The sequence below is a fragment of the Ambystoma mexicanum genome, chromosome 10 (assembly GCF_040938575.1).
Source record: "Ambystoma mexicanum isolate Mex_15411 chromosome 10, UKY_AmexF1_1, whole genome shotgun sequence".
Taxonomy (NCBI): Eukaryota; Metazoa; Chordata; class Amphibia; order Caudata; family Ambystomatidae; genus Ambystoma; species Ambystoma mexicanum.
Genome location: NC_090932.1, coordinates 419,956,478 through 419,981,472, shown reverse-complemented (window position 1 = coordinate 419,981,472; position 24,995 = coordinate 419,956,478). Strand labels below are relative to the sequence as shown.

The 24,995-nt window shown below is 45.1% G+C and overlaps 1 protein-coding gene across 1 annotated transcript in view; it reads left to right on the top strand.

Moving 5' to 3' along the window:
* SPHKAP (SPHK1 interactor, AKAP domain containing) overlaps positions 1–24,995 on the top strand; it is a 1,600,508-nt gene that overhangs the window by 243,799 nt on the left and 1,331,714 nt on the right. The window lies entirely within an intron of this gene.

Below are 24,995 nucleotides of genomic sequence, written 5' to 3'. Positions count from 1 at the left end.
TAGCTGTGCCAGACCCCATTACCTAATTCTAACCTGTTACATTATGACTTTGTTCCCATAACTTTTTAGCTGAAGAAAGCAGTTTGCACCTGGGCTCTGGGCGCAGATTGGCTGGGCTGCGCCATTCTTGTTACAATTTATGTTTCAAATGTTGTGCGAGTCCTTGAGAAAATGTCTTTCTTTCCCAGAAAGAAGAAAAAAAAAACACACTGGGTTGCCGTGATTTATTCGCATTTGTGGCAGTCTTATCTTGAATGTGCGGCCTTGGCAGTTCGGGGGTTTTGCGAGGAATGTTTGTCTGCAGAAAGCAATTTTATCTTGAATGTGCGTCCTTGGCAGCTGAGGAATGTTGCTGAAGGCTTCTGCAGACAGTGTTTAGTGAGAGAAATGAACTTGGCTGTAATTTTCCTGAAACATGGCTTTACACTGTGCAATTAGGCCATGTTAATTCATATAGGCATTTCCAAGCCTTTAAACAGGGATTTTTATGTTTGTAGATTCTGATATTGCAGCATTGATTCTAATGTAGCATGGAAGTTGCACTGTTGGTGAAGTGGGTGTGTTTCAGCATATTTGTCATCCATAGGTGCGCTGGGGCCTGGTTCAAATGATAAGTGCGCTCCTTGTTCTTCCTGCTGTTCTTCTATATATGCGCCTGGGGTGAGGGGGCATGGGTTTGATCTCGATTTTCCCTCTTCAGTGTCTTCCTTTTGCAAATGTGTACGGGTATTAGACCTTCCAGGCACTAAAGGACAATTGGCCTCATCATGAGTCCGGCGGTGGCCGTGCCAGTAAAACCGGCAGGCTGCAGCTGGACTCATGGGGATTTACCGGCTCCGGACTTGCCGGAATCATCAGGGCTTTACAGCTCCAGCGGTCCAGTAATTCTGGAGCCGGCATTCCGTTACTCCCCATTCCTGTGGAGTCGCATAGGACGCCATGGGAATGGGGGCAGTTGAAACACTGGCACTATGCGGTAATGGTGCCGGTGTTTGCACGTCTGTGTGCTGGCCAGTGGCGTATTGCCCGCCAGGTCAGACCTGGCGGGTGTAACACCACAAGGCCACATAACTCAGAGTTAGCCGGTCCGGAAAACAGTGCTGGTACGGTTTTATCAACACTGTTAAATCCGGACTGGCTAACTCGTAATGAGGCCTAATGTCTCATTTCATTAAAGGATTGCATCTTATTTTCAGGGGAAATATTTCTCCTGCTTGTTGTTAGGAAAACCTTGTTAAACGTGAGAGAACCTGTCTTTCTAAAAGAAATATAGGCTTTTCTATTAAACAGCAGTACGGCCAGACAAACGTTCCAGGCTCCCAGAAAAGGAAAAGTATTAATAAAAAAGGACAAGACCAAGAAGAATAGGATGGCTTTGGGGAACATTTATTGTTTCTCCCATACTTTAAAAGTGGCATGTGTTATTTTTAGTAATCATCTTTAAAGGAGGTTGGACTAACTATTCCTGTATTCATTGAATGTTTATGTATTCCTTTATTCTTCTTGCTGCTGATTGACCCTCATCAATGACCTTGGCTGGGATCTTCTCATGTCTTCTTCATTGTCAGGCTCAAAGTAGGCGTACAGGGGGGTCTCTCGTCTGTAGAGTTTGATGTCACCAAGATGGATCTAGGCGTGACTTCCTTGGACCTTTACTGCAGACTGAGTGACAGCCTCCACGGTGAAGGGTACCTTAAAGCGTGGTTTGTGCCACTTCTTTGTAAAGTTCCTGCACAATATCTTGTCCCTCAGAAATAATGCTAATGGTCTCAACAAAATGTGTGGATCAATTTGTTCATGTGTTTGGTCAACCTTCGTCCAACCCCCCTGCCGCATCTGTACCTGTCGAGACATACATTTAATATATTCTGTCACAGCTGCCAAATAATCATGATTTTTTTTCCCTAACAGAGGCGCATCATTGTCTGCATCTGTTTGAGCTCAAGTAGGAGGAGCAATGGGCGTGTGCATTTGGCAACCCATCATCAGCTGAGCTGATACTGTAATGCACATAGGGATAAAGGAAGGCAATATAGCCAACCTTATTTCAATGTCTCTTTTAGTTTGGCAATTTGTTCTTTTAGGAAGCCATTGGGGCACTCACAAATTTTGTTTGCTTGTGGTTGGTAAGCACATGAGAATGTATGCTTCATGCCCAAAAAGATAGTGACATGCTCAAATACCTAATTTACAAAATGTGGTCCATTGTCAGACCTGAGCAATTCGCACACTCCCCACCTTGGCAAATACCTCATGTACAAGGAATTTTACAGCACATGTGGCATATGGATGTGTGCATGGACCTGAACCAATTCATCCAGAAAAATGGCACACAACACCTAGCATATATCTGTATCTGTTACTTGGAGCATAGCCACATAGTCAATATGCAAGTGCTAAAATGGTCCTCTAGAGCTGGGTACTGCTCCTCTCACTGTCTGCCGAGTATGCCCAGCAATATATTTCTGGAAGGTTAAACAATTTATGACAAAGTTAGCAATGTTTTATGCCAAATTAGGGACAAACCAGTCCTCCAAAATCAGGTCTGCAAGACACTCTCTTGATGTTTGTGTTGGATAGTGCAATTGGTCAAGTCCTACCCTAAGCAGCGCTTTGGGCATGATGGGTTTCCTGATGCTGTCCTGCATCCACATTGCATCTGTGGGATACAATGAGCACCCTCTTCTTTTCCATAAGTCTTGCTCTTCAGGTGGGGCCCTCCACTGCAATTCCATAAGTTGTGCTATGGGTAGCATATTAAAGCCTTCCTTCATCATCATGTTGCGTGTAAGTGTATACTTGTTTGGCGCAGTCCCAATGTCAGATATTTTGTGAAAATATGCTGCTCTTTTGCTTCTATATCAGGGGCCATGTTGCCATTAAAATCAAATCTGCACCTCTGGTGTGTGCAGCACCGCTTATTTTTGTATTGGTTATTTGTAATACACCTATACACAATGAGTTTCAAGGCGCATGGAAGTTGAAGTGTGTTTATGTGCCTGTCTAATAATGGTTCATGCTGCACTGGTGTGCCGTATGCAGGAAGCCCCTCCTTTTCTATCATGACAATCCTGTGTGTACTGTTGATGCCATGTAGCTACAGAATGAAAACACCATTACTGCCTCAGCTGCATGTGCTTCGAGCACTAAAATCAACGCTACCAATTCTGCCGCTTGTGCTGAGAAATGAACTGCCAATCTTGCACTTGTCACTGTCTCAAAGCTGTCATTCTCTCTTGCCTTCCCCACTGCTGTCCCACTTGTTAATACCACACCTTCCACTAATACCTTCGACACACTTTTCTGAACTAGATTTGCTTTCTCAATCTTCCTGTCCTCAATTTCTTTCTGTCTTAGTCCTGTTTTTATCTACAATCATGAACAATAGTCAACTGAATCTGCGCCCATGCCATTACTTACATTCCAACAAGCTTTCTCAATTGTATTTGCACTTCTGCAAAAATGTGATAAAAAATAGTTATGTTTTTGTCCCATGCTTCTCTAGTTTCTATCCACCATTTTTCTTGAATGCCCTGGATATAAGCAGTAGGCTCCTCATCTGCTCTAATTTTGTGAATAATAATGGCGCTCATGTCTGACGAGTCTGAATACTGTACTCTAAGTGAGTTCCATACATCAGCTAGGCAATTATTAAAAGGTGCCATCCCATGGTCAGTATTTAGTGCCATTACCCGGGCTATCCCGCTCGTTTCCAAATGTCATCTGTTTGCTCCCCTAATATTGCAGCAAGCAGGTTATTTATGTTGCACACTGCTAAGGTCATCCCAACAGTCATTCTCTCTAATTCATAGATCCATTTGTCTACCCCTGATGTGAGTGATGGCAATTTGCAAATTAAATTATTAGTGTCCATCTGTGGCTGCCCTGCTTTTTTCTCCAATAAGGGGAATTGTGTGAATCACACGCCTTGTCTGAGTGCAGTCACACTTTTTATCTTGGTCACTGTGTCTGTCATAGTAACTCTGTTTCATCTGGATACATTCCTCATCCTATACACATATGATGTTCTCTCCTCTAAACTATTTGATCGCACCTTCGATATTCAACAGGCTCTGGCTTCCTCACTGGTTCTTTCAAATCTAACCATGCATTCTCTTTCCCTATTTCTCTGTTTGTAGAAGGGGCCTTTGCTCCCTCCTCCTCGCCACCTTCTAACTCTCAGTCTTCATCTTCAAGAATAGCATCTTTACTGTCATCACCTTCGTCATCTTCTCTATTTCAAATTCTAGTCTTCCAAACGGACTCATTCTATATGTTACACTCATCACATCCTCCAATATATTCCTTCCTCCCTTGTGTGGAGACCCTACTCTACTTCCCTTTATGCTGGTGGTGCCATCCCTCCTGCTCCTGTACCGATTGACAATCCTCTTTTGTATAGCCCCTGCCTCGTCTTCATCTGGAAGAGTACTCTTTTTAAGAATCTCATCAACTTCCTTGCAGTGTCTCTCTAAGTTCTGCTCTCTTTTCTCTATTACTGCTTCCCGTCTCTTTTTTCTGTCTGGGAGCGTATGCACCCTAATAACATCATCAATTTCTTTTTTTTGCCTTTCCCTACATCTTTCCGCATGTCATTGTCTCTCCCTTTCCTTTTCATCCTCATTTTTCCTTTCTCTTTCCCTCTCTTCAATTCTCTGTTTCTCATTTTTCTTTTCTTCTTCTTGCCTCTTCTCTCTTTCCCTTTCTGCCTCCCGCTTCTTTTCCCTCTCCCCTTCTTATTCATTCCATCTTTCTGTCGCTTCCTCTTTTCTTTTCCACTCTCTTACTCTACTCCTGTGCCCTTTCCTCTTATTCCTTCTCCTATCTTTCTCCAACTTTCCTTTCTCTTTCTTCCATGCCCTTTCCATCAAAATGAAGCATTATCTGTTCTCCTACCCATTCATTTGGTACAATCACTGTCTCTTCCCTGTTATCCAGCCTGCCTCTGTCTCACTCCGAACCTCCCCCTCATCTTCTGTCAGTTTTGCTTGTAAATTGGAGCGCTCGCCATATTCCACGTGCATCGACACTGGTCATTGTTTACTTATTTTCTTTCTCTACTTAAAATATCTTCGCTACTGAATGCAGGGGGCTAATATGTGGGATTATTGTACCGCAAAGCTGCTTATAGTGCTTGCAATGGCTTATAGTCCCAGTGCTTCTAAAGATGGATCGCTGCTCTGGAGTGGAGGAGGAGGAGCCGTGGGTGCTATATCCCCTTTGTGATGCTGATTAAGCATCCATTCATTCACAGGTGGCTCCTCCACCTCCTCCTCATAGATTTTCCATAGTTCCAGAATGGCTAGTCTATTTTGTAACTGTTGTCCCTAATACAGGGTATGTAAAATAGGTGCACACGTATTACAATACTGCCTTCGAGTGAGTGCCTTCTTGTGGCCATGGCATAAACATTTTGCCTGCCTTGCCCTGAACCTACTCTGTGTGGTATTTAAGGATTTGGTCCTTATACCTGGATAATGCTTTTCACAGGTGAATGATGGGAGTATCCCAATTAATGATACTACACACTGCAACTTTCAATACTTGCCAATCTTCATTTTGATTCTCATTCATCCTCTTACCTCAATTTCACACCCTTTGCCAATAATACTTCTTCTCCAATTAATACTTCTTTATCTCTCTATGAGACCACGCCTCCTGCATTACCCAATCCTTCAGAGTGGCACCACAAGAACGCCAGTCAGGCGTCGAAAAGCCCCACCTTGCCGTTCCTTCCTATCCTTCTGAGTTACACCACAACTATCACTCATACTTTGAGCAGCCCCAGTTTGCTGCTCCCACACCAGACCACACCACCAATTTACTTCTTCTACAATATACACAAAACCACTTCTACAAAGCCTGAAATATCTTACAACATAAGGCTGGCGCTATCAATTGCTAAACAAATAAATACACTACGGGTGTCTTCCCAACTCCTGCTGAGTTATTTGTCTCTTTTTATTATTGCCCATGATGAAGCTTACCATGTGATCTTTCCTGGCCCTTGGCAGAAGCTATCTCTTTACGGGGGGCTTTGTTTGTGGACACAGGTGATGGGTGCCTAGCTGTAGAGCTCCGATCACGACCAGATCCTAAATTAAACAAAATCCATTTTGGAGCACCCCGACAATGAGATTTCCTGCAACATATGCTTATGAAAGGCTTGAGAATACTCAGCATGAATATCACAACAATCTGACAACAACTGGCCGAAAAATCCGTCTTGGGCAAGCGAAGCGAGATCAACGAGGTGCAGAGGCGGACCGCGAGAACCACAAGTTAAACACTCAAGCCCGCAGGGGGAGCTGAGCGTGGAGGATGTGAGGGAGGAGGAGGCAATTTGGATTGCTGTTGCTCACCCTTGCTCAGTGCAGACATCCTCCACACACAGTATAGCCCTACTGCAGTGGGACGTATTGGCCATCCACTATAGGTGGAGAAAGATCTGGTTGCCCCGTGGCACCTTGGACAGACAGACAGACGCAGTGTACCGTGGTTTATCGTGGTGTATGCAGCCCACTTAGCTGCAGCAACAAGTCTTGGTTGGGCAGTCACACAGATATATTACAGCCTGTGGGATCCACCGGATGCACAGCTGCAGCGCTGCCAACATGGCCCGAGCTGACAACTGAAGTGGGGTGAGATACGTGGTGCTGCGGAAGCTGGCACAGCAGCGAACCCCAGTGTGAGCCGGGCTCAATACCACACTGCGGACTTCCACGTGCCCGCCTCGCGGGGCCTCGAGGCCTAGCTCTGAGGCATCAAGGGATACACATCCAAAGGCTGGATCTTACAGAGCGGACCTCTACAATCCACTGCTCAGCTGGAAGCGGTGATCACAAGGGGTGAAGAGCAATGACCTCTCCCCGTCCCACGCTCCTAGCTCCATACATTGACCAGGCCACAGTGTTGGTTTGATGTGCGGCCGTCTATTCAGTAGTGACAGTGCCACCCACCCTGTAGGAACTGTGTGCCACAAGTGTGGTGGAGGCCCGCTCTTCAGGCCACAATCAACCTCCTTATCATGCAGCCTGACGCAGATACCTGCATTTGGGAGAAGAGGCTGCTGACTGGTGATTTGGTGTAAAACCCTGCAAAACCATTGGGAACTGCACTTGGATGGAGACAAATGGGCACAGAAACATGTTGATACGCCCACACTGAAACTGGTTGCCCTACGTGTAAGCTACAACCCTTTCAGAATGTGGGAGGACACAGTCCACTCCTTAACCCGGAAGGGGGTGACCTGGGTCACTCATTGATACAATACTGAGGACATTCAAGATACCCATTTAACCCGGCACTCTATAACCAGATTTATTTTGAATACGTGGGTTCATCAGCTGACATGGATCCACCGCGCCGTCCACTCGAACCAATCCGATGGACTCTAATGCGACAGACGCCCCGGAAACAGGGTAGAGACAACGGGGCAAGCCTTCCCACCAGCAGTGTCTAGCTGATTGCCATAATTACCATGAGTAAGGAAAGATTCTCTGCCCATGAATACAGAGTGTCCTGCTACATGACCCTGGCCACATAGCCCTTCACTGACACAGTCAAGAAATGAGCGAGACAGCGCACAACCCCCGGGCGGGTGCCTTGCATCACACATGCGGTGGGTACTGCTTCATGAGATTAGGACATAATCCTTGAAGCAATTGGCCCAGATGGGACGCTTTTGGATAGATGGCAGAATCTACAAGTACAGTAAGTGTGAACTGCTCTACGACAACATAGTGCTAACAACTTGAATACACTGGGCTGGCTGAAACTCTGATATATAGCCTTGAGCATCAGTGCGCCAGAAACAGGATATTTATCCCAGCTAGGTCTGGGTAGGGTACTGCAGGGCCTGCTCCCCTTGATACACTTTACAGGACCATTGCATTTGGGCCAACGGCATGATTGAACTCTGGAAAATGCATTGTATAAACATACTATGCATTGCAATTGGGATAGAAAATACCAGCAGGCTGTAGAAGGGGGCTAAATAGTTTGACCCTTGAACTGACCCTGCTAACGCCAGATAAACATCAGGAGACCTGGAATGTGATTATGTCTCCCACAATGTGCTGAGAGATTGACACAAAAATCATGGTTATGCTACACTGAGAAGCTCAGCCACTGATAGTGAAATCCACCCTGAACACACCAGACCTATCAGGGCGCTGTAAAGTCCTTAACTGCATGGCCATGCAAGGACAAATTCCACTGCATGAAATAATTGACTCCCAAATATTATCTCAGTAACAATACTGTTTGATATCTCTTGTCAGTTGGTCTGTAGAGCAGTCTCTATACAATACATTGTTGATAATGACAAAGGGCTCTGGGGCTAGGAAAAAGGGTGTGATGTAATTGTTCATGAACACTCAGACCCCAGCAACATCGTCAACAATGCCCTCGACTGGAGTTGTCCCAACAACATCCGCAACCAACCCTAGAGACGATCATCTTCTCGTCACTATGCATAACAGATTTTTATCCATTAATGTTAAACTTGATGATATCGTTTCCAGCATAGGGTCACTCAAGGTGTGACTGGATAAAGAGAGTGCCTGGGTGACGGAGGCCGAGGCCAGGATAAGCACAAATGAAGATACCATTGGGCAATATGGCCGTGACATTGCACAACTGAAGGGGGAAGTCGCTAAGATGCATAGCAAGTGCGAAGACCTGGAATCCAGATCTTGGAGGAACAGCATCCGCATAGTTGAAGTCGCAGAATCCTTTTGCAAAGGACCCATGAAAGTGCACATTGAGTCTCTCTTGAAATCTCTCTTCGGGGCAACGTTGTTCTCTGACCACTTTCTAGTGGAAAGAGCTCACCACACCCTGGCACCGGTGCTTAAACCCGGGGCTCCACCCCATACCATCATCGCTAAACTACTCAATTACAGGGACGGAGATTCGATCCTCAGAATGGCTAGAGAGATGGGGTCGCTGGAATATGAGGACAACAAAACACAGATATATCCTGATTTTGCGGCAGGAGTGCAAGCTCAAAGAAGATCCTACGAACAAGTCAAAAGGCAACTCAGACTGTGTCAAATTACGTATGCTTTAATTTTTCCAGCCGAGGTGCGAATACAACACGGTGGCAGAGCACATTTCTTTGAGAACCCTGCTGCAGCAATGGACTACATTGAAGCTTCCATTCCGCTGCCACACCACGACTGTGGAACAGACCAGAATAGAAATCCCCATCCAGAAGATGAGAAGTGAGATCTGGCAGACTGAACGTAGCGGAATATAATGTAATATTTTTTTTGATATGTGAGTGAGAGATGTCAATGGGTGGCACCGACCTAATCAGAAAGTTTGAACCAGACCAGATGCATCCAGCTGTGGCAGTCATGAAGCTGCAGCATCGCACCTCCGGAAGGTTCTACAAGTTTAGGGGGCAATATCATCAAGTTGTTGGGGTTGATTGTATGGGGGGGTTGCAATGGTCACTCCCTGACACACCTGGTAGGAGGGATGTTAAAAGTTTGAAAAGCAAAGGTCATGTCAATGTGAACAGTACTGGAATCAGTACGGCAAGTAAAGAGGTTGATATTCATTTTGATTACAAATGGCACGTAACATAATGGGAGGCAATGGGCTGAAGGTTAAAATGTTAACTTGGAATGTGAGGATTCTCAATAATCTGGGCAAGGCCAGAAAAGTGGGTACATACGTGACACGGCACAAACCGCAGATAATAATGCTCCAAGAAACCCATGCATTGAAGAAAGTAAACATTGATTTCAATAGTGGTTGGGGTCCGCTCCGATACTAAACTGAATACTCCACACAGGCCAGGGGAGTCCTAACCCTTATCCACTCATCACTAGGCTTCTGTCACACAAACAGTAAGATAGATCCTTTGAGGCGCTATGTACTAGTGTGGGGGGAGTTGGCGGGTCATTCTGTAGTACTGGTGAATACATATGGGCCTAATATAGACGACCCAGTCTTCTACCAATCTGTGCTGGACATGTTCACCCCCCTAGACGAGACCTGGGTATTTTGGGGAGGGGATTTCAACATGATTCTGGACATGGCGCTGGATAGGTCATCTGATTCCCCCCATGTACTCACGAAAGCTGCTACTACCGTTCACCAGATAATGTTACAGACACCCCTAATAAAAGCCTGTAGAACACTCCACCAAGTAGATAAACAATATTCGTATTATTCTACGGTACATGACCCTGAGTCTAGGATTGGCTACTGGCTCCTGACTGTCTCGCTTTCGAACGCAGTGATGAGCTGTGAGATTCACTCACGTACATTATCGGATCATTCCCCGGTTTCTCTGTGCCTTCAATTACGTGACGTACCCCCGCACGCTAGGTGCTGGAGGATGCCAACTGCTCTCCACTGTATCTGAATCCCTACATGTAGAGATTGAAGAATTCTGCAACAAAAACAAAGGCTCCTTCAACAGCCACTCAACACTTTGGGAAACCTTCAAGGTTTGGGTGCGGGGGATCCTTATGGCTAAAACCACAGGTCTGCTTAAATCGGTCAGGACGGAACTGAGTCTGATGGAATCATGTATATGTGAACTCGAGAAAAGCTATAGTACTATATATGACAAGGGCACCCAGCAGTACATTAGCAAACTGTTAAGTGACTTTCATAAATTAGCGGACAGGGAAGTGCAATATATGGCCACCCCTGTGAGGGCACATAGGTACGGAGAGGGTGACAAGGTGGGAAAATCCTTGGCCAACATGTTGAAAGCGTAAAATGACTAAAACCCTATTGCCAGTATCCAAGCTACAAATTGTGCAGAGATGACCCAAAGGGAAGAAATAAACACTGCATTCACACAATTTTACACAGAACTATACTCCAATCGAGATGAGAAATCAGCCGAGGAGACATGTGAATATTTACGCAGACTTGAACTTCCGGTACTCTCCCCAGGAGGAAATAGTTAACACCATTAAAGCCCTGGCTTCGGGGAAAGCCCCTGGTTCTGACAGCCTGGGTATATAGTTGTATAAGGAGTGCCACAAGAAGATAGCCCCTATACTGCTAGATGTGTGGGAGGAAGCCATGGACCGGGGTACGCTTCCGGACTCAATGCACAAAGCTATAATAACTGTATTATTGAAACCCTGTCACCCCCTCATGATAGGTCCTCATATAGACCCCTTTCCTTAATAAATCGTGGATGCGAAAATATTTGCCAAAGTCTTTGCGACTAGTCTTCTCCCCAATATGCCTGGATTGGTACATCTGGACCAATCTGGATTAATCCTAATGCGATCCACTGCCCTCAATCTCTGTAGGCTGTTTGGGGTCATGGCACAGATATGCCCAAAGGCAAAAGCAGCAGTAGCTGTGATAGACACTGAAAAAACATGTGATTATGTTTCTTGGGCTTATCTATTCTCTGTGCTTGAGTGCTTCGGACTGGGTTTGTAATTTGTAAAATCTGTTAGACTCCTCTACTCCAGCCCCGAGGCCAGAGTCCTTACGAACCATAGCTTATCTGCACTGTTTCCTTTTTCTCCCATACTGTTTGCCCTAACAATTGAACCGATGGCAGCGTTTGTTCCTAAGAACCATGGACATAGAGGCGGCAGACTGACTGGCTCCCTGCAAATAATATCACTCTACACAGATGACAACCTCCTATATAGTTCAGTTCCTAGAAAATGTTTTGCCTGCTGATATAAAGTTGTAACAACATTTTACAATTCTACAGTTCAATGGGAAAATAATTTTTTTTGTTTGGCTATTGTATATATTAATGTTTTAATCCTGAGTTTATTATAATATTAAGAAGAAAAAGAAGGGAAATCTTGTTTTTTAAATCTTTGTGAAAATTGTAATTGTAATATGAAATAATTGTTTTAATTTTTGAAAAGTTGATTTACTCAGCTATATCAAAATAAATTAAAAAAATATATATTTGAGACCCAGAGATAAATCTAGCACCTATGATGAAGGACATAGACGTGTTTGCACAGTATTCCGGGTATAAAATTAATAACTCGAAATCAGAACTATTTCCGCTTACACCTGCTACCGAATGCCCACCAGAAGACAGCAGATTCAAATGGGAACCTGTCCAAGTTCGCTATTTGCGCATTATTGTGTCCAGAGAAAGACAAATGTTATATGCAGACAACCACAAAACCTTCCTACAACTATTAACTGTGAAACTCCAACTATGGGCCAAACATCCCACCTCTCTATACGGTCGGGTAGCACTCCTGAATATGGTGGTTCTCCCCAAACTATTATACTATTTTGGTAATATTCCCCTGTGGCCTGGCAGTGTATTTTTGAATAGACTGCAATTCCTGGCTACCTCGTTTGTATGGGGCAAGGGTACTGCAAGGGGGAAATGGGACAAGCTAGAGGAACCTTACTCGAGCGGGGGCATTGATGCACCAGACTTCAAGCTCTATTATTTAGTGGCGCAAGCCCAGTTCGCCAGACAATGGCGTGATCAAATACACTTAAAAGAATTTAAAAAAAGAAGCTATCTCTTTACCATGTATCTCTTCATTTTATCACAGTCCCCGAATATACAAACAATCACCTCCCCTCATTTTGCCAGGCCAATGCCATACTTCATCTTTGGATCTGCTGAAGGTCTTCAGCGTTGGGTCCCCCTATAAACCTCACAACCCTTCATGCCTCACAGGGTGGCCTTTGGTGCCCGGACAGGACTTTCTCCAAAGGGGGCTCCTGTCAACCTCTCTGTGCTATGTTCAATTCCATTCTCCACAGGTTTCCTCTGCAGTCTTCAGGGTTGGGACAGGGATCCCTCAACACTCCAACGACAACTAGCAAACCATCCCCTGCTACCATCTGTTAAGACAGCCCAGGAAAGTACCTGATTACGCATAGGATATAGAATTAATCAAAACCAGACTAAGTAACAGAAGTAGACAGAGAGCAGGGCAAATCCCAGCTTTATTGAGATCCAAAATAAAGCGGGGACAACACACAAGCATCACAATCCTCGAGCTCTCAGTTAATTCACTATAAACAATGGATTAAATACTCATAGCACGCCATTGCTTACATCACAACATAATCTCTCAGTACAAAACGTATGGGTACTAGGGATTGGTTAAGGGGATTTTCTACATACACGGAAGGCGGTAAGGGTTAACGGTCACCGGTAATGGTACCGGTGACCGTTAACCCTTACCGCCTTACTACGAGGTCCCTTTGCGGGTTGGTACTTTAACGGCTGCTTTTTAGCAGGCGTTAAAAACCAACCCGCAAAGGGACCAGGGTGCTAATTACGGTACCGCAATTTGCGGTACCGTAATTAGCACCTTCCCCATTCCCATTATGCCCTAAGGGGCAAAAATGGAAATGGGGAAGGGCAATGGGGGGAGGGGGAATTACTGCCCCGCCAACCTTGGTATAGGGCGTAATTCCCCTTTCCTCCAAGGCGGTGCCGGTATTTTACTGGCATGGACCAAGGTGCTAACAGCACCTTGGTCCACCGCCTACCGTGTAATGAGGACCATAGACTCTGTAAGTGTGAAATATGTCATTGGGTTATAACATTCTGATGGCTCCACCTGGAACCATCTCTAAATTGATAAAATACATATTCTCTACACCTCATTATTGGTTGGTATATTATTTGCTTGCCGGCCTAACAAATGAAATACTAATTGGTTGGCATGCTGCTAACCAACCTTGAACTATTGACAGGTTGTCAATACATGAATCAGACAGGAGTAGGTGGAGAGAGGTCCACTGGCTGCTTTCCATTCAATTCAAAAAGATGCCCTCCCTTATGATACAGGCTGATTTCTTTGTACTTGCCCTTGAACGAGGTCTTGTGTCTGGGGGTATATGTAGGGAGCACAGCAGGTGTCCCATCTGTGTTGGTTTCTAATGAATAGACAGTGTTTGCCAATTATGCATCGCATGTGATGGGACCATGGTTGAAATAATATTACCCTGCATTTATTAGGATTTTATCTAATATTAATGTGAATTTTATGTTATTTTTTTTACCACTGGGAACACTATTGTGTTATTCTGCGTGGGCTTTTCTTGACTTAGTTCATGTGAACCTGGCTAACAATGGTCAGTTGTGCTCGTCTCAACTTTAATTAATCTGAGAGGATACTTCTGTGTCCTGGCAATTGCTATTGTGTGCCTTCTCTGCAACGTTATGACCCTCCCTTGTTTCACAGTAATCTTGGCTCTGGTTGCCGGCTTCTGCCTTACCTCTGCATGGATCTGTATTTCTGTGATTTCAGCGTCTTGAGTTCTCATAAAGCCTTGAAACCTTTAGTTTAATTAGAAGCAGGTTGGGGCTTCCATTTTGGAAAAGATGGTTGCCCATTACTGTTGTGTTTCTATGTTAGTGAGCCATATTTGCATGTTGTTCATGTTGCATTCAGTTTATACATTGCTTGTGTTAGTATTATTCATGTCTTATGGATGCTATGTTAATATTCTTCATATATATATATATATATATATATATATATATATATATATATATATATATATATTACCTATTGTCATGAATATTAGGGTATCTTGTCACTATCTATGGTCCTCCAGGTGAGTATACAAAATGTAAAAGGCAAAATGTGGACCAATAGGGTAAAGATAACAGGATTCTGCTGTGGTTTTACAAAATATCAACAAGATATGGTGTTTATTTCACATAACATAAACAATTCATATTTACTTGTAAATCCTTAATATACCAAAACTAGCCTCAACCTTTACACAACTTCTCCCAGCATTCATCATTCATTCCTAACTCATACATACCATCTTCATACTATAGTTGGCCCCAAACATACAATAGTTTGAAATTTCAAGTCCAACACTCTTGTGTCTTTTAGATGTGGCCCTCTGTGTTAATACATGGTTTTTTTGTTGACTGCACGTGTTTCGTTTGTAGTTCACTGTGGGCTCACACTTCTTTGCCCCAATACTCTAGCCAACCTTCATCAGGACGGAGTGCAACTGTCCAATGTATGTTGTCTCTTGATAGGATGGGTGAGCCTTTCAATCTAAAAAGTATTAATGTTGATACACCAATTACCATCCCTCCTTCCAATCCTGTCATCTTGATTTATTTGAAAAACAGTTAATGTGTGTAACCAACAACATTCTCTATCTGTTGCTTTTCTTAAGACTCACCTCCACTGTGTGTTCAGCAGGCGGTGACTTGATGATGGGATGAATCCCTGTTTTGATTTAAATCTGTATAGATTATATACCTGATAAATGTGTGTATACACCTACAGAATGAGAAAACAGCAATGCACATACAATCACAGGGTATTAATATTGTTGTTCTTTTTGAAATTCTACTTTTTTTATATAATTCGTTTGCATCTATATAAATAGGCAAAATGACTCATAGTAATCTTTCCTGCAACTAGTCAATCAGACATCATCTGCATGGGCCATGTCATACCAGATGATGTACCTTTGTGTTATATTCACACCGTTCTCACCGGTGTATACTAAGGTATATATAACCATGCAGAGGGAGAGACATATTACCTAGTGTACATGATCTTGATGTTGAGTGCACATTTGCTTCATAACAGATGGGGGTCTGGGAAACTCTCCACCAACACAAACACAGCCCATTGACTTGTTCTTGGGTGGATGGCCACTCGGAGAGTCTCAACCAAGTCTTTAGCTCACTGTTCTTTTCACAGAGAAGAAATGTCCTCGCATATCAGTTTTTGTCCTGCACAGGGGCAGTCCAGCACCAAAATACTAGGCAATTCTCCTCTGAACAAGAGTAGCACAGCAACCCCATGCACGTGTTTTAGCCTAGTTGGGCATCATCGGTGAGGTGAAGCTGTGCCTCTCTAAGAGCAGTGAGCAAGGGGTCCACGTCTGGATTCCCCTGGTAACTTAGGGTGAGACCCAAAGTTACTTGGTATGCAAAACAGATGGGGGTCTGGGAAACTCTCTACCAGCACAAACACAGCCCATTTACTTGTTCTTGGGTGGATGGCCCCTGGGAGAGTCTCAACCAAGTCTTTATGTCACTGTTCTTTTCACAGAGAAGACATTTCCCTGCATATCAGTCTTTGTCCTGCCCTGGGGCAGTCCAGCACCAAAATGCTAGGCAATTCTCCTCTGAACAAGAGTACCACAGCAACCCCATACACGTGTTTTAGCCTTGTTGGTCATCATCAGTGAGGTGAAGCTGTGCCTCTCTAAGAGCAGTGAGCAAGGGGTCCACGTCTGGATTCCCCTGGTAACTTAGAGTGAGACCTAAAGTTACTTGGTATGCAAAACAGATGGGGATCTGGAAACTCTCCACCAGCACGAACACAGCCCATTGACTTGTTCTTGGGTGGATGGCCCCTGGGAGAGTCTCAACCAAGTCTTTATCTCACTGTTCTTTTCACAGAGAAGACATTTCCCTGCATATCAGTCTTTTTCCTGCCCAGGGGCAGTCCAGCACCAAAATGCTAGGCAATTCTCCTCTGAACAAGAGTACCACAGCAACCCCATACACGTGTTTTAGCCTAGTTGGGCATCATCAGTGAGGTGAAGCTGTGCCTCTCTAAGAGCAGTGAGCAAGGGGTCCACGTCTGGATTCTTCTGGTAATTTAGGGTGAGACCCAAAGTTACTTGGTATGCAAAACAGATGGGGTTCTGGGAAACTCTCTACCAGCACAAACACAGCCCATTGACTTGTTCTTGGGTGGATGGCCCCTGGGAGAGTCTCAACCAAGTCTTAGCTTCATGTCTAATGCATGTACCGGGATGATAGCTCAGCGGCAACGTGCTTGCCTTAAAAACAAGACGATACAAAGCAACACAGATTCGATCCCCGAGTCTGCGCTTAGAAATCTCTGTGTATTAAGCGCGTTATAAATACACAACAAAGTCATATTCCTATATTCCTGTAACAGCGCCTCGATGCCCCCAGGCTGTGTGAGCACTTTAAAAATGCAAAGAAATAAAATACATGTATTTTCATAAGGTTAGTTGTGTTACTCTTTCCATCTTCCGCTTACATTGAGTCTATCTTCTGCTGTACCTGCCTGGGATAAGGGTGGTACGGTTGTCTTAGTGAACAACATTTCTTGCATATGGGGTATTGGGCTGTGAGAGGGGCAGAAGCTATGGATGATATATTCATCTGCCTCTCAACTACTTTATGATGTTCTGTTTGACTGAACTATCACCTTGATGTCAATCAGGTGACCCAAAGAAAAGCATAAAACCAGTTTTATTATAGACCTATTTATCAACAATAAATATCTGTAGTGCTTCGTAAATTCATAAAATGTTCTTTGATTCTATGCAAATCAGCCGGGAAACCTCATTGGTACTGTTTGATCCCGTCCTCTTCTCAGAAGGAGTATTTTGAAAAAGTACAATAGGAGTGTACCCATCTCAATATTAGAATGATAACCTTTTATCAGAAAATATTGTTTGTGGTTATATTAGGATTTGATAATGTGTGTCGTTCAGTAAGACAAATGTAGCATTCTTATCAAGACTACAGCATGTACTGGAATTGATCATTAGAAATTAACATTGTAACATTTTAAAAAGTGACAGTTTACAATGTTAGTTAACAAATACTCTTATAATAGCTTCTGCTGTATTTTTCCTCTGGTGCAATGTTGTCCACAATGGCTGATGTGGCTCTAGCAAACACGCACTTGAGAATGCAGCTCTTCCCGAAATAGAAAGGGGCCGAGTATTAGAGAGGGACAGATAGTGATACAATTAGATACATAAGATTCAGAGGGAGAGAGGGGGAGAAAGAGAGAGGGAGAGAGAGAGAGAGACTAAGCGGGAGAGGGGGATAGATAGAGAGGGAGACAGTGGGGAAGAGAGAGGGGTACTAGATGGGCATATAATAAGCCAGGCACTGATTTTTCAAACAAATTACTTCAACTATAACATTGCAATTTTGCATTTAAAAGCTACATTTTTTCAGAAACACAGTTGTGCCAATCTATAATACACTGAAAATGTCAGAGGTCTGTCACCCCCTTTGTGACTATATGTCTATATTTTTTTTGATTGTATTTGGTTTACATACAGTCTAAATACATTGCACATTCTGCACAATTCCAAAACCGAAGTCCTCATCAATGTGCACATATTATGTCCATGTTGACAATTTGCGCTTCATCCCTTTAAAAACAGTCCAATGTGGGATGCTTACATACAAACAAAACCACCGTGCTTCTACAATTTATACAGACGCCACTCTGTCTGGGGATTTAATCCAGGCTAGCAAGCAAACCATGTATCTTCTAGAACCTCTCTATAACCTTTGTCATTAATGTGTAGATGGCCTGCAATAAAACAACCCATCTCTGTCCATGCTGAACGTAAACAACACGCGACAGACAGCCACAGACATCATTCTCTTCTTGTTTAGGCTTTCATCAGTCCTTTGGTCAGGGTTATATCTGATTTCAGGGACTGTGCTTGCAGAACATGCAACACAGCACATGTTAACAATGTTAGCTAAAAGCACACATAACAGACACTGCTTTTATGCGTATCATAATTGTGTTTTTGTGCAACCTTATTGTCGGTTAGACATTATAAAACTGTCAACAATATCTTTTATCAAAACCATTCACATCCAAACAATATTTGTCGCACATTTCCAACAAGCAAAGCACAATTTCAGCTAAAGTACTGGAAGCAGACAATCTGGAACAGTCAGTATGTCTGGCTAATTCATGCCAAACACAGATTTGTCGCGCTCTGAATTGCTGCGGCTGAAGCAGCTCTTTCCCCGAATATCCGAATGATGTCGAGTTAAATGAAAGGTGCACCCGCAGACTACAATTCGACCTGCCATCCGCACAGGTACTGTTCCTAATTGCATTTCTATTTCAGATGAAGACATTTTAAAATTAGTAGTATTATATTAGGTTTTACTAACATCTGCTCTTCACCAAGCTCACTCCTTCTTGCTAGGGAATAGAAAATAATCTTCCCTATGTTATCAAATGTCAGGCCTAGTACGATAGTCTCTTGTTTTGTTCCTGCCCTCCCTTTCTGCACCCCTATCCCTCACCTTTTGTTTTCTCCGTCTCTAGCAGAAATGTCGTCAGGCCTAGTACGGTAGTTGCCTGTCTTTTTCCATGTCCTTCCCACTCTCCTCCTCCCTTCTTCCCTTGCTCTTGCACTATGTGAAATGTTGTCTGGCCGAGTACGATAGTTAATTTCACATCCTTACTGTTCATGGCCTGTAAGAATGTCATTGGGCCTCATTACAACTCAGGCGTTAAGGGTTAACGCCACCGTTAACCCTTAACGTCTGATTCCGATTTTAACGCCTGCTTTTAGCAGGCGTTAAAATCCATGGCGCTAACCCGCCATGGTGCTAATTACGCCGCCGTAATTTACAGCGGCGTAATTAGCGCCTTCCCCACTCCCATTATGCCCTATGGGGCAAAAATGGGAATGGGGAAGGGAAAATGGGAATTGGGGATTTACCGCCCCACTCACCTTGGAATGGGACGGTAAATCCGCCATCCACCATGGTGTAATGGTGGTAAAGTTGATGCAACTAGCACCAAGGTCGTAATGACCTCCATTGTATTTTCCCTTTTTCCCTCCCTTGCCTTGAAGCGCTTTGAAACACATTGTGTATAGGCGCTATATAAATAAACATATCATATCATATCATATATCTGTACAGTTTCCATAGGAGCACATTAGAGAATATCAATTTTTGTCAATCCTCTATGCTTCTCCAATGAAATTGTGAATGATTTCCAACTACTACGGCAAACGCAGAGGTATTCTTTTGAAATTTCAGAAGCTCATCAAGGGATTCCACATGAACGTGTATTAGGAGTCCTCTAAAGGCATGTAATCAATGAGTTACCGGAAGGAGTCCAAGAAGGAGCGTACACCAGGCACAAAATAACTCTGTTTATTACAGCTGGGCAAACACAAATCAAACAGCACAGTGGAACAGAGCTGGTTGATGGGAGCTGACAAACTGGCTCACAGCGAACATTACCTTTATACTACTAATACAATGGGCCTCATTACGACCCAGGCGGATTTCGCGGTGCTAAATGCACCGCGAAGCATGGCGGAAAGCCGCCGATAGCGCCATGGGGGTTGGCGGATTTACCGCCCCATTCCGACCTCGGCGGAGCGGTAAATCCCCAATCCCCATTCTGCCCTTCCCCATTCCCATTTTTGCCCCATAGGGTATAATGGGAGTGGGGAAGGAGTTAATTACGCCACCGTAAAATACGGTGGCGTAATTAACAACGAGGTCCCGTAGCGCCATGGTTTTCTCCGGCTGGTAAAACCAGGCGGAGAAAACCTCCATGGCGCTACGGGAACTCGTAGTATGGCGGAGAGGTACGCCATGCACTACGCTGGCGTAATACCCTCTCCGCCAGGGTCCTAATGAGGCCCAATGTGTGTATAGTTAGAAACTTGCAATTTCATACTTGAAGCCTTTGCCGATCTCACAAAGCTGACTGTTTAGAATACATTATGGCCCTATAGCTAAACATAGGTTAGTTGGATATGATTGGAGCAAAACAGACCTGCCCTCTCCCGGTTTGTTCACTCCTCATGTGGCGTCACATTGCCTCCCACTCCACCCCGCAAACTATTTCAATTAGTATTAACATGATTGTGTTGACCTCCGGATCTTTATTCATTTGCCATTGGTCAGCACCATAAAGGAAGTAACATAAGACATCCCGATCTAGTGTGAAGGAAAAATTCACATGACGCCTGATCGATGAGAAACCTCAAAAACATTGTTACAGACATACTGTGTACTTGTTGTTTTTCAGGGACACCAAAACATACCATTTGATTGGCTCTTCTCAGAGCGGTCCTTCATTCCACATGCTTGTTCCAATACCTACTGGCCAAGTGGCATTTTAAAACTGTCTTTGGTGTTATGCTAGTACCTCACTGGATAAGGTTTATTTCTTCAGCTGCCACGAGTAACTGTGGGTCTGGCTTGCCGACCTTGATTGTATTCTACGGTGCTGTTTCAGTGACAACAATATGCTGGAAACAAGCTGTCAGAGTTCAGTTTCCCTCACCCCTCAGCAATGGCGTGTCACTGGGCTTCATTCTGATAAGGGCATGGCTACCCCCAAACTCGGGTCCGGCACCGGGTCCCGCGAAAGGGGAATAACCGGGCCATTCCGACCTTTGCGGGCTCAGTAATTTCCGTTGCGCAGGACCCGGTGCCGGTACGTCCCCATTCCCATTTGAGCCCCCATAGGGCTCAATGGGAATGGGGAGGATGGTAGCAGTGGTACCATTCATAATGGTACCGTTGCTACCATCCTGTTCTGCTCGCGAGTGCTGGTCAGACCAGGCGTGCAGAGCGGCACCCGCAAGCAGAACTCATAATGTCTGGCAAGGTAACAAATGCGCCAGTAGCACTACTGGCACCATTGTTGCCTTACCGCCACAGTTATAATGAGGCCCACTGTGTGTTCAAATTGGCCTGCTACAAACGGTCCATCTACAGCATCCTCATGGGGTGCATTTACCTGTGTTTTTGCATTCCTTGCGCTTATGCACAGGGTCCTGTGCGCCCATAGTGTTATGTATGCAGAGTGTCACCCTTGCTCCCCTCCATGCTTGTCACTGAGGCTGGGTACAGCCTCCAGTGATCCCTTGTCCCTCCCTTGAGGGTGTCCCTGCCTGCTCCCATTATTCCCGCAGTTGGTTGGTGCTGGTGCTGAATCAGCGCCTTCATTGCAAAACCCTGATTAGCTAAATGTGATCATTTTTACAAAGCGCTATGTTCCTTACAAATAGGCCAATGTATCATAACTATGGGTACTTTCTGATATGCACTATTTGACAAAGAATGTTAGGAAAAATGCCTACCTATGAAAGAAGTTACATACAGCAGAAAACATGAGCACATGCTCTTGAGAAAGTTCCATTGATGTACGTTCCTTTACAAAGCCTTCTGGCAAATATATTGCTACTATGCAGTTCTCATTTGGCACCCAAACATTATTATCACCATAGTTTCTACTCAGAGGATGTATAACGTAAGCTTAAATGGCTACTAAGTCAAACTACATGTATTATTGTATACATGCAGTCCTAAGGTAAATATGTTATGATATGATATGGAATTTATAACGCTCCTATACACAAGTGTTTCAAGGTGCGGCAAGGCAAGGGAGGGGAACAGAGGGAAGACAGAGACAACAATCCTACTAGAGCAGGTGACATTGAGATAACGCAAGTGTAGGGGGAGGGGGAGGAGAGAATTTCGGTGGCAAGGGTGAATAATACTGTTGTGATTCATGTGCAGTGATCTGAGGGGCTGATTGAGGGTCCTTTCCCGACTCCACTGGTGGGATTGTGCTCCTTTCAGTGTACTTGCTTGTATATCCGCTGGCTTGATTCTTGTGCTTTGTTGAAGGGGCAGTGCAGTACATAAGACACAGTAAAATAAATAAGACAATAAATAAGAGTGCGGCCAGCTTGTGGCAAGTGCTTGGACAAGTGCAGACAGCAGGTGCTAAGTGCTGTTAGGGAGTTGTAGGGATACAGCAACAGTCCCCAAGTGCAAGGGCTGCAGGGGGGGGCAGTGCAGGTGTGCAACTGGCGGGGAGGGGACCTGGACCTGAGATCAGAAGGGAGCCATGTAACCAGTGAAGTTTCAGTTATAGCCAGGGGATCATCAGGGGAGTGGAGGAGAGAATGCAGAAGCAAAGAGGAAGGTCTTGAAGTGCTTCCGGAAAAGTAGATGGTACTCCTCAAGTTTCAGAGAGGCCGGGAAGCTGTTCCAGAAGGTGGCCCCAGCTGAAGAAAGAGATCTACCAGCGAGTGACCATGAGAGAGTTGGAGGCGGATGATCGAAGAGCTCGAAAAGGAACATTTTTAGGAAGAGAGAGTTGAAGGTATTGTGGCTCCAGGCCTCAGAAAGCCTTGTGGACAATGCGACAATGCAGAGGGTTTTGAGCTTAATCCTCACCGCCATTGGGAGCCAGTGCAGAGATTTCAGTCCTGGAGAGATACGATCCCCGGGCTTGAGACCAAGGACAAGTCTTGCAGTCCTGTTTGGATGAGTTGCATAGGGCGCAGAGCAGAGGCAGGAAGATTTAGAAAAAGGCTGTTGCAGTAGTCCAGCCCAGAGAGAACCAGAGCTCTGGAGACAGTTAGCTTCTGGGGGAAGGGGAGGAAAGGAAGAATACCTTTGAGGATGTGCAGCTGGTAGTGTGACTTCTTAGAGACGTCAGAGATGTGAGGAGAGAACCAGAGTGTGGAGTTGAAGATGAATGATCACAATGTTTTTAGCCTCACAGGTGGGAGCAGGAAGAGGACCAAGGGAGGCCGGCCAGAGAGTGACAGGAAAGGAGGGACCAGGTGTGCCGATGAGGAGAATATCAGTCTTACTGGCATTGAGGCAGAGATCATTGTTGGCACACAACTCCTGGATAGCAGACAGACAGTCAGAGATGACAGAAGGAGAGGAGGTGGGTGAAGGGAGCCTGAAAATGAGCTGAGTGTCATCCGCATAGCACCAAAAGTTGGGACAGAGAGCGGCAATGCGCTGGGCAAGAAGTGCCAAGTATTGGTTGAACAGCCACGGAGTGAGGTTAGACCCCTGGGGAACACCACAGGTAGAGATAGAGATAGAGATAGAGAAGAGGAAGGACCCAAGTTGGACCTGGGAGGATCGATCCGAGAGGAAAGAAGTCAGCCAAGCCAGGGCCTGATCTGTGATGCCCAGGTTATCACAGGAGCAGGTTGAGCAGAATTGCATGGTTGGCCATGTCAAAGGCAGAAGAGAGATCAAGTAAGATGAGGACACAGGGGATGTTAGAATTGAGGTTGGGGACCAGGGCCCTTATTACAACACCGGTGGTAACCAATGGGGTTATTAGCACCATGGTTGCTGCCGGTATTGTAACGAGTCCGCCAATGGTAAATGGGGAAATACCGCCCCATTCCAAGGTTGGCGCGGTGGTAATTCCCCATTTACCATTGGCCCTTCCCCATTCTCATTTTTGCCCCATAGGGCTCAATGGGACTGGGGAAGGCGGTAATTACGGTACTGCAAATTGTGGTACCGTAATTACCTCGGGAGTCCCTTTGCGGGTCCCTACTTTAACGGCTGTTCCAGACCAGCCGTTAAGGTCGGGAGCCGCAAAGAGACCTCGTAATCAGGCGTTAAGGGTTTAACGGCGCCAACACCTTTTACGGCGCCGTTAAGCCTTAACGCCAGGGTCGTAATGACCCCCAAGGTCTTCAAGGATGTTCAGGAGAGCAGCTTCCATGCCTATGGCCGCTCTGAAACCAGAGTGATGGTCATGAAGACAACCAACAGATTCAGTGTGAAGTTTAAGCTGGGAGATGGCCAGCTTTTCCAGGAGTTTTCCCAGGAAAGGAGTGATGGAGATTGGTCGATAGTTAGCCGGGCAGGACGGGTCGGATGAGGGTTTGTTAAGAAGAGGGTGCACAAGGGAGTCCTTCAAAGGTGAGGGGGAAGACTCTAGTGGCAAAGGAGTGGTTGCAGAAGTCAGCCAGAGCAGAAGCCATGGTGTCAATGTGGTCCTTGATGGTTTTAGAGGAACAGGGGTGAACCTGATTTGACGAGACTTTCATAGATCGAACTTGTCTAGAAATCTCGTTAGGGGAGAACAGGGCAAAGCCCAAGAAGGAGGGAGGAGAGGTGGCCAAAGAAGGGCCAGAGGAAGAGCAAAGGGCAGGGATGAGGGGTAAAGGAAGAGTGAGAGGACAGGATGTCATGAGTTTTAGAGATGAAATGTGAAGCCAGAGCCATGCAGAGGGCCTGGAAGGGGACAGGAGAGGTAGAGACTGCAGCAGCATTGGCCAGTTCCTTGCAGATTTTAAAGAGTTTGGCCGAGTTGTTTGATGCCGCAGAGACGCGGGTTGGATGCGCGGTCTCTTCTTGGTGCGAACAGAGAGCTGGTATTGCCTTCAGAGCAGGCGGCAGGCCAGTTTGTCAGAGGATGTACAGGAAGCATGCCCTTTCCTCTCAGCCACCCTGCAAT